The following is a 10,000-nucleotide window of genomic DNA, read 5'->3' as shown; positions in this document are numbered from 1 at the left end:
GGAAGTAAACAGAATATATAGGTGTACAGGTAGGCAGGTTTATTACCATACTCTTCTGTCTCTTGAATATTTACCAGACAAGTAGTACATAGGCAGAGTAAGATCCACAGATAGTCGGGTAGATTGCAGAATTGCATATTATACCGCGGGGAATTACTCTTGATTATGAGAAGGGTGACAACGATGCATCACACATTACCACCAGCCTGGTAGCAAGCTTGGCCCGGTGGATCAGTGGTGGCCAAGGGTCAGGGACGTACCCATGCAGCTGTGCCCAGTCTGTGCTGTGCTGGCTGGGACACGCACTTGTTGAATTAAATTTGTATTGTTTCATTGATTTTTTTGTTTCAGCACTCATCATCTCAGGAAAAGTAGCAACATGCATTTTTTTTTGTATCTTACATTTATTGAGGTGTTCTCGTTCTCGTTCCAGATGGTGTAATTACAAGTGACAAGAAAGATTCTTAAGATAGCCGAATAAATCTGCCCAGTAACTGCCGGACACACGTTTGGGTGAGTTAGATCAAGTTTTTGTTACGTTTTGTTGATAGCCTGTGTGTATGAAGTGCGTCTCCTGACATTATGAAAGGCCCGGAACCTAAGGTATTATTCTGGCAGAGCTAGCTTTAAGGAGCCTCACCAACTACAACCTACACTAACCCTCCATGGAGTAACCTACGAAACCTAAACCAGGAAAGCGCTAGGCAAGCTGATATAGTGGAAAGAAAATCATAAAAAAAAATATATATATATATATATATATATATATATATATATATATATATATATATATATATATATATATATATATATATATATATATATATATATATATATATATATAAAATTTGTGGACTGTGATACCAATGGCAACAACGCTTAGTTCGATAAATTATATCTATGATAAAATCATGAAAATAAAACCGAAAGCAAAGGTGACTCCTGTCTAGTTACCCTTGACTTCCGTCCCCGAGGCTTGTAGTGCATAGCACAGGTGTTCATGTGATTACTGCTATGTCGTGGATGCAGGCTTTATCTGATACCTCATCTCTGCACAACCCCGCTTTTCCCCCCACCAAACACACTCACACTCACTCACTCTCTCTCTCTCTCTCTCTCTCTCTCTCTCTCTCTCTCTCTCTCTCTCTCTCTCTCTCTCTCTCTCTCTCTCTCTCTCTCTCTCTCTCTCTCTCTCTCTCTCTCTGTAGTCGACTATTATGCAGCCCTTCTACCTCTTCTTTAGCCTGCCTTGTCTCCTTCCATCCACATCCTCGGTCAGTCTACATGCATTGTCCACAATCTGAACATCTTTACTTTGTTTAAATAACTTCCAACAAACTGTGTGAACTTACTTATGGTCTTTTCTCGCTTCTGATTTTCTCTCGGTTATGTGCATGAGGAAGTAAGTTTCGATCTGCAAGTAAGGACACACTGGTACGTTCGCCACTACCCCCTTGAGGATCACCCAGGCACGTCTCCTCTGGTGGGAAAGCGTCATTTCAGTCCCGGGAATCAGAGTGAAGATCGTATTTGTAACTGTTTTATGTTTCAAATACTCCCATTTTCAAGCCGCTACCCTCCTAAAAATCTATCCAAGAGTACACAAAAACTTCAGGAAGGAAAGAATGAAGGGGAAAAAATAAAAAAAAATACTGAATTACTAATGCTGAAGTTTTCAGATTTGTGCAATTTTGTCGTATCTAATTCACAGGAGATGGGAAATTACTCTGCGGAATACCCGGCATTAAACTGTGATTGCTACCGCGCAGACCCTCCCACAACTTTTTGCTTCCTCCTCGGCGGGTCGCACAAGAACAGCACCGAGGATTAGTTCAAGCAGCGGCGGGGATCCTGAAGACACCTCGGCGCGGCGCGACCTCGGCCAGAACACTGAGTTTTTTTTTTTTTTTTCCAAAGTGGAGATTCACATGTTCATTGCATACTTTTTCCACTTCTTGATGTCAAACTAGCTTTCCTCTTCCCCTCCGGTCCATTATTATAATTTTCTCTGACTTTCCCTCTTTCGTCCTCCTTTATAACACCACCTTAATGTTAAAACGGTAGGGGGTGTAAAATAAATTATAAACTAGACATTTCGTTTTGGCAGCTCGCAATATAGTAAAGTGCGCTGGCGGAAGCTGTAACAAGCGGCCCACACAGTGTACAAATGTCTGCGGGAGAGGTGAGGTGCGAGGGGAGCGACTGAGTGAGGAAAGTGTGTGAAAGTAGGTTGCTGAAGTGCGTGAAAGACGTTCTCGTAGCTTGAGATTGCGAAATATCAGACTTAAAATAATTTCACAGAGGACCAAAAGAGGCAGTCGCTTGACGTGGCTTGAGAATACGAAATGTTACACTCAAAATACATTCGGTTACAGCACAGAGAGGATTAAAGGAGGCGGTGGGAGAGGTGAGAGGTGAGAGGTGAGGGGCAGGGACTAGTGGGTTACCTGGCCTGGAGAGGATGATGCAGCCCTACAGGTATCCGGTGTGAGCGCCAGGCAGCTTCCGGTAACCTGTCAGCGATCCACGTAAAATATTTAATCTGCGTAAGTCAGACGTCATTTGATCCAAGCGACCCACACCCTCCTCCTCCTCCTCCTCCTCCTCCTCCCAGACCCCCGGATCACCTCTCTCCCTAGGGTCTCGCTCCACTGGCTCAAGTTACACGGATGGAGTGTGTTGGCGTAACCCATCCCTGCTCCCTCGCTTAATGAAGTGTGGCGAACTGAGAAGGAGGAAAATTATTAAAGCAGGCGTTAACTGATCTGCGAAACAATACTTTTAGTTGCACATGTTAAATGCTCGTGTGTTATTGTAGTCTTATTGGATTTTACACTTTTTAACCTACCTGAATATAGTGAAATAAAAGAAAAATGTTACCAGGAACTATTGCACAGTAACTAATTCGATAATACTTGCCTTGATTTAAACACGAGAAAACAAGCAGGTGAAATTCAGAGTGCTACCTGGTGCCGTGTTCACTGGTAAGGCTACAGTGTGTCAGACTTTCAGACACTCAACGCCTGGGCAGTGCGTGGCAGGGCGAAAGGGGCAAGGAGGGGATGTTCTCATGGGAGGCAAAAGGAAGGAAAGGAGGAAGGGAGGACGGACGGACGGAAGGAAAGAAGGAAGGAAGGAAGAAAGGAAGGAAGGATATTGTTAAGAGGGAGGGAAGCAACGGAAGACCTACATGACATTCTTCTCGTCCTTGCCCTCCTCCTCCTCCTTCCCCCTCTCCTTTTTTCTCTTCCTCCTCCTCCTCCTCCTCCTCCTCCACCTTTTCTTCCTCCTCCTCCTCCTCCTCCTTCTTTTTCTCCTCCTCCTCCTCCTACTCCTCTTTCTCTTTCTCCTCCTATTCCTCCTCCTCCTCCTCCTCCTCCTCCTCCTCCTCCTCCTCCTCCTCCTCCTCCTTTTCTTCTTCCTCCTTCTCTTTCTCTTTCTCCTCCTCCTCCTCCTCCTCCTCCTCCTCCTCCTCCTCCTCCTTCTCCTCCTCCTCCTCCTCCTCCTCCTCCTCCTCCTCCTCCTCTTCCTTTTCTTCTTCTTCTCCTCCTCCTCCTCCTCCTCCTCCTCCTCCTCCTCCTCCTCCTCCTCCTGCTCGTCCCTCAGTTCCTACCTCTGCTCCTCTTCCACCTACTTCCCAACGGTTCTTCCTCCTCCTCCTCCTCCAGTAACGAAAGCCATATGTTATCCGGCACACCAGGAGTAAGGGGAAGCGGGAGGAGAGACGAAAGGGAAGGAAGGAAGGAAGCAGGAAAGAGGACTGGGAAGGGGAAGGCTGAGGAAACCCGACAGGCAGGAAGAGGCGCTGTACAGGCAGAGGGTTGCACCTCCTCCAACTTTTGCCCAGTGATTCACCTCTCCGATTACAGACTGCGTAACGTGCCCCCCCCCCAAAACACACACACACCGAAACATTCTGCCTTTAAATGGATACATAAATACTTTCAAGGGATGAGTAGTTGTATTATTTCCCTTGTATTAAATTAAATGAGCCCGAAGCTGAGAAGGGAGGCCATACCCTGATCTTCTGTGCTTAATTGATTGTCGTTATCTGATAAAAGGTCTAGGCTACACCATGTTAAAGTTTTTTTTTTCTTCTTCTTCTTCCTATGTAAATGTAAATGAGGATTAGTGTTTCATTTTTCTTATCCTATTGGGAGGAGAGTATCTCGTAGTCCTGTTAGATGTTTGAGTTGTCTTTTCCTAAGGCTTTATTAAGTTTTCCTATCACGTATACAATTAAAACCCGCATTATACGCTTTATTCTCTCATCGGCACTCTTTTTTACAATCTGCAAAAGGAATTAGTCAAGTTCCCAGGGATAATTTTCCTATTTTCAATGCAGAATTCTTGTTAACCCTTCACTACAGTCACTAAAACACCCTTGAAAACCCCATATAACTCCTACTGTAGCATGTTAAATGAAAGACAGAACGAAGATGAGTTTAGGAGGGACTTGTGAATGAAATCAAGTGAAAGCAAGCCGCGCACTGCAGCACGTCTACTTGGACAGGGTAGTCTTGAGGGGACAGTAATGGACCAGTTGCCGCCGGCCGTTGTGTCTCATCTGTCCGTCAGGGAAAACTTAATGAGGTGCCGCTACACCTTGCGGCCGGAAGTCACAGTTGGGCTTCGTGTTAATTGTTTGAGACTCGTGGGTTGATGTTTTCAAGTGGGCAGTTTTCGACCGACTTGGGTGCTTCCTGAAACTCTCCCTTAATTCATTCTGTCACTCCCAGGCTCAGATGGCTCTCACGCTCCTTGTTATCGCCTTTTTCACATGCAATGTCTGGCAGGTGAGAGAGGAGGGCAGCACAAGGTTGGTATGGTGCGTTGCATAGACTAGGTGGTGTGGGACGTAGCAATCTGTGTGTTCATGTTTGCGTTAGTGTTGAGCATTGGTACGTGGGGACTGTAGAGTGTTTGGCAGGGATAATGTTGAGGATGTTTTGTTCTTTATATGTAAGGGTGTTTCTCGGTGTGTTGTCGCGTAGAGGGCCTGTGTAATGGTGCTTTGTAAGGTTGGTGTACAAGATGTGTTGCGGTGTAGGGAGACAATGCAGCGGTATTTTGTAGGGGTGGTGTAGAGGCTGTGTTGCGGTGGTGGTGTGTAATGCATTGTTGAGTTTGCGGTGTTGTTGTTCCATGTATTTTCATATTAGCTGCGAGAGTGCGGGCGGGTAAATGGAGGCAGGAGGTGGCGCGAGGGAAGTACTGCTGTGGTGTAAGAAATAGTTGTGACAGGAAATAATAGAGAACAGCCGATGTTTCGTTCACTAAGGGCGTTCACTCATACTTTATACATGTGTATTTTGCCTCCATCTACCTTATGTTCCTGAGAACCTCGGAATCTTACAGCTAAGGACACCACTACTTCTTCTAACACCACCACCACCACCGTCACCACCACAACCACCATCTACATCATTTCCTTACCACTAATTGGATCACCACCACATCCGCCAAAATCGCCAGCACCACTGCCATCACCACCATCTACAAAACTACCATGATAATTATTTACGGAAGCATCGCCTCTTGCCTCTCACCACCACCACCACCACCACCACCACCACAACCACAGCTACAACCACAACCACAACCACAGCCACTACCACCACCACAGCCAACCACGATTAACCACTATTATCTACCATGATCTCATTACCACCACCACCACCACCACCACCACCACCACCACCACACCACGGCTGCTGGACCTGGCTACCTGCTTGTCGCTCCATCACCATCAACAACCTGGCGACCGTAATTAATACGTTCCTGACGACCTCCACACCTGACTCACTCCCGCGCCGCCCCTCACGTGCTGGGCCGCCCATATGTTGGCGCGATCGTGCAGGTAAAGGCGGCACCTGGTGGCCAATTACCACCGTGATTTCTTTCCCTCCCGACAGTGTCCAGCGGTGTGTCTGATCGGGCCGACGGAGTGCCTGGTTTTTCACTCCTGATGAATTGTTTACGGGTACTGTTTCCTCCTCCACGCCTCCCCCTGGCCTCTTCTCCCCTCCTCCTATCCACCAGGCCTTCCCATCCTCCCTTCTCCTCCCCGCCTCCTCTCCCCGTCTCCCCTCCTCGCCTTCCCAGCCTTTATTTTCATTAGTAGCAGAGAGAGTTAATGCCTCCTGTAATCTTCTAGCACTTTTTTTTTTTTTTTTAGGCTACTGTTCTTTAATCTCTCTCATTAGTGGTCTTTATTTAAGTGATCCTCTTCTAGCAGTGCTTATTTCTTAGGTGTGAAGGAAAGTTAATCTCTATCAGTCCATATTTCCTACGTAAAGGAGAAAGTTAATCTCTCTTTAATTCCCTTGTAGCAATCTGCATTTCTTAGGTTAGGTTAGGTTAGGAAGGGAAACTTAGCTTAGTTTATTCCCCCTGGTGGTGTCTTCATTTGCTGAGCAGAAGAGAAAGTTAATGTACACTAATCTCTATACAGAAGCTCAGAGCGAGTCACTGGAAACTCGACTTGTATTCCTCATCTTATTCTTTGTATTTTTTTGTTTATTCTTCCTCCTCTGTCAGAATTTATCGAAGAGAACCTTGTGTCTATGTAACTGAAAGCCTTTTATTATTTATTTATTTATTCATGCTGTTACATTTTTGGCTTGAAGATGTATTTTCTGTTTTCTCCTCCTCCTCCTACTCCTCCTCTCCTTGCAGGCCTCCAAACCACCAGTACCCCCACAGAGAGGCGCCCCCTCCCCTCCATGACCCCCATGCTCACGGTCTCTTTTATTTATTTATTTATTTTATATCGTTCAAAGTTCTGTTTCGATTAATAACTGTAGCTCACTCACTGAAGGATGGAAGGATATCAGTCACAGAAGGATGTAGCTCACTGACAGAAGGCTTTAAGAATACAAATCGTGGAAATAAGCAGTGTTTCATATGTAGTAACGTTCAAGCAACCTATTACTACATGTCGCGTCCTCTCCTGTTCAGTGTTCGTGACTTGCATTAAACAAAGGATGTGAGCAAATTACACTTGTGCATAATAAATCGTAAGCACCTCTCACAGGGACCCCCGCCGAGGTGCAGGTAGCAATGAGTCTGGCGAGGGAATTATGTATGCTTACTCTAATTTATTCTCGCTTATTTTTGTGTATATATATTTACCTTACGTTTCTCCTCCTCTCCTAAAGCCGAGTATTCTGGGGGATACTTATATATTTTCCAAGTTTCCGTGAAGAATGATAATAGTAGATGATGATGATGGAGAGGAGGAAGAGGAAGGTGAAAGCCCATAAAAGAAGGGAGTGCACTTCTACATACTCGCTCACTGACACACTCATGCACACACACACACACACACACACACACACACACACACACACACACACACACACACACACACACACACACACACACACAGAAGAACATGCTGTATATATTAGCAGAAAACACATTCTTGTCCATTATAGCAAGGAACGTGTATGAAATGAAAAATTAAACAAAATTTTCAGAACAACAAACAAGGGAGTGAACACTGCTTCCTCCTCCTCCTCCTCCTCCTCCTCCTCCTCCTCCTCCTCCTCCTCACCTGCACCATGCTAATTACGGCCTAGTCATTATCTCTCTCTCAAGCACAAGACAAGCGCGACCTTCGTAATGTCTCTGTTTACTCCGATTTTAATAAGCAACTGTTTTGTTTTTATTTTTCCTCCATCCTCCTCATTCTCTCTCTCTCTCTCTCTCTCTCTCTCTCTCTCTCTCTCTCTCTCTCTCTCTCTCTCTCTCTCTCTCTCTCTCTCTCTCTCTCTCTCTCTCTCTCCGTTTTCTTTTCCTGTTTCCCTAATTACGCGTCCCCGTGTGCAGCAGTGAGGGCCAATTATTCCGTGTTCTCATGAGTGTTTTATGCTCCTTCTTGTTCCTGCTTCTCCTTCTCATTATTCGTGTTTTCTTATTCTCTCCTCTGCATTTACCACTTCATATGTCTTCTTTCTTCTTTTGTTCTACCTCTTTTTTTTTTCTTTTTCCTCCTGTTCCCTATTTGTCAGTTCATTTTACTTCATTTTTTCTTCCTCCTGCTCCTCCTTCTCCTCCTCCTCCTCCTCCTCCTCCTCCTCTTCTTCTTCTTCATCATGGTGTGCTTCTTCTCATTCTCTTCACTTTTCCTCATACATTCTCTTCTGCCTTCTCATTTGCCGTGTTGTTTATTCTTTCTTATTGTTTATTTGTTTTTGTGTCTTGCCTACCACAAAAAAAAATTTTCCTTCTTTTCTTCTTCTGACCAGCGTTTTTTCTTTTTTTTTTTGACATTTTCCTTGTCCATCTTCCTTGTTACGAATTGCTTACTTCGCTTCTGTTGTGTTCTGCTAGTGGTGGTGGTGGTGGTGGTGGTGGGGGTAGTGGTGGGGATGGCGATGGTGGATGGTAGGGGATGGTGTTATTGTTGTTGTTGTTGTTGTTGTTGTTGTCCATCTTAATGTTTTTGTTTTTGTTTTTCTTGTTCTTGTTCCTGTCTTCTTGTTCTTGTTCTTCTTGTTTCTTCTTGTTTTTGTTCTTGTTCTTTTCTTGTTCTTCTTCTTGTTCTTTTTTCTTCTTCTTCTTCTTCTTCTTCTTCTTCTTCTTCTTCTTCTTCTTCTTCTTCTTCTTCTTCTTCTTCTTCTTCTTCTTCTTCTTCTTCTTCTTCTTCTTCTTCTTCTTCTTCTTCTTCTTCTTCTTCTTCTTCTTCTTCTTCTTCTTCTTCTTCTTCTTCTTCTTCTTCTTCTTCTTCTTCTTCTTCTTCTTCTTCTTCTTCTTCTTCTTCTTCTTCTTCTTCTTCTTCTTCTTCTTCTTCTTCTTCTTCTTCTTCTTCTTCTTCTTCTTCTTCTTCTTCTTCTTCTTCTTCTTCTTCTTCTTCTTCTTCTTCTTCTTCTTCTTCTTCTTCTTCTTCTTCTTCTTCTTCTTCTTCTTCTTCTTCTTCTTCTTCTTCTTCTTCTTCTTCTTCTTCTTCTTCTTCTTCTTCTTCTTCTTCTTCTTCTTCTTCTTCTTCTTCTTCTTCTTCTTCTTCTTCTTCTTCTTCTTCTTCTTCTTCTTCTTCTTCTTCTTCTTCTTCTTCTTCTTCTTCTTCTTCTTCTTCTTCTTCTTCTTCTTCTTCTTCTTCTTCTTCTTCTTCTTCTTCTTCTTCTTCTTCTTCTTCTTCTTCTTCTTCTTCTTCTTCTTCTTCTTCTTCTTCTTCTTCTTCTTCTTCTTCTTCTTCTTCTTCTTCTTCTTCTTCTTCTTCTTCTTCTTCTTCTTCTTCTTCTTCTTCTTCTTCTTCTTCTTCTTCTTCTTCTTCTTCTTCTTCTTCTTCTTCTTCTTCTTCTTCTTCTTCTTCTTCTTCTTCTTCTTCTTCTTCTTCTTCTTCTTCTTCTTCTTCTTCTTCTTCTTCTTCTTCTTCTTCTTCTTCTTCTTCTTCTTCTTCTTCTTCTTCTTCTTCTTCTTCTTCTTCTTCTTCTTCTTCTTCTTCTTCTTCTTCTTCTTCTTCTTCTTCTTCTTCTTCTTCTTCTTCTTCTTCCTGATAGGAGTGGCGGTGGAGATAAAGATGTTGATAATATTGCATTTATCCACTTACCTCCTTATCTTGTATTGTTGTTGGTGTCAGTGGTGGTGTTGAAGATGCAGAAGTTGTCTTTACCTACTAATCTACCTCTTGTCTCGTATTGATGCTGGTGGTGGTGCTGGTGGTGGTGGTGATGGTGGTGGTGGTGGGGTCTTTATCGGCTCATCTCTGATTAATTTTTTGTCTCATAGTTTTGATCAGAAACGACAGGTTATAGAGAGAGAGAGAGAGAGAGAGAGAGAGAGAGAGAGAGAGAGAGAGAGAGAGAGAGAGAGAGAGAGAGAGAGAGAGAGAGAGAGAGAGAGAGAGAGAGAGAGAGATCTTCCCATCCATTCTCTCAAGTGTGGGTCTTGAGTACTGTGTGTGTGTGTGTGTGTGTGTGTGTGTGTGTGTGTGTGTGTGTGTGTGTGTGTGTGTGTGTGTGTGCATAATAGTAGTATTCTCAAAATGAAAACATCT

The 10,000-nt window shown here is 43.9% G+C and overlaps 1 long non-coding RNA gene across 3 annotated transcripts in view; it reads left to right on the top strand.

The window, feature by feature from the left end:
* The window catches only part of LOC135116117 (uncharacterized), a 259,797-nt gene that overhangs the window by 116,331 nt on the left and 133,466 nt on the right, over positions 1-10,000 (top strand). For all 3 annotated transcript variants that reach the window (XR_010276241.1, XR_010261071.1, XR_010261163.1), the window contains exon 3: positions 434-513. This is a non-coding gene — a long non-coding RNA (uncharacterized LOC135116117). The remainder of the gene's footprint in view (positions 1-433; positions 514-10,000) is intronic.

This window comes from Scylla paramamosain, chromosome 1, assembly GCF_035594125.1.
Source record: "Scylla paramamosain isolate STU-SP2022 chromosome 1, ASM3559412v1, whole genome shotgun sequence".
NCBI classification, from domain to species: Eukaryota; Metazoa; Arthropoda; class Malacostraca; order Decapoda; family Portunidae; genus Scylla; species Scylla paramamosain.
The sequence above is the reverse complement of the archived record's forward strand: the minus strand, read 5'-3'. Positions and strand labels throughout refer to the sequence as shown.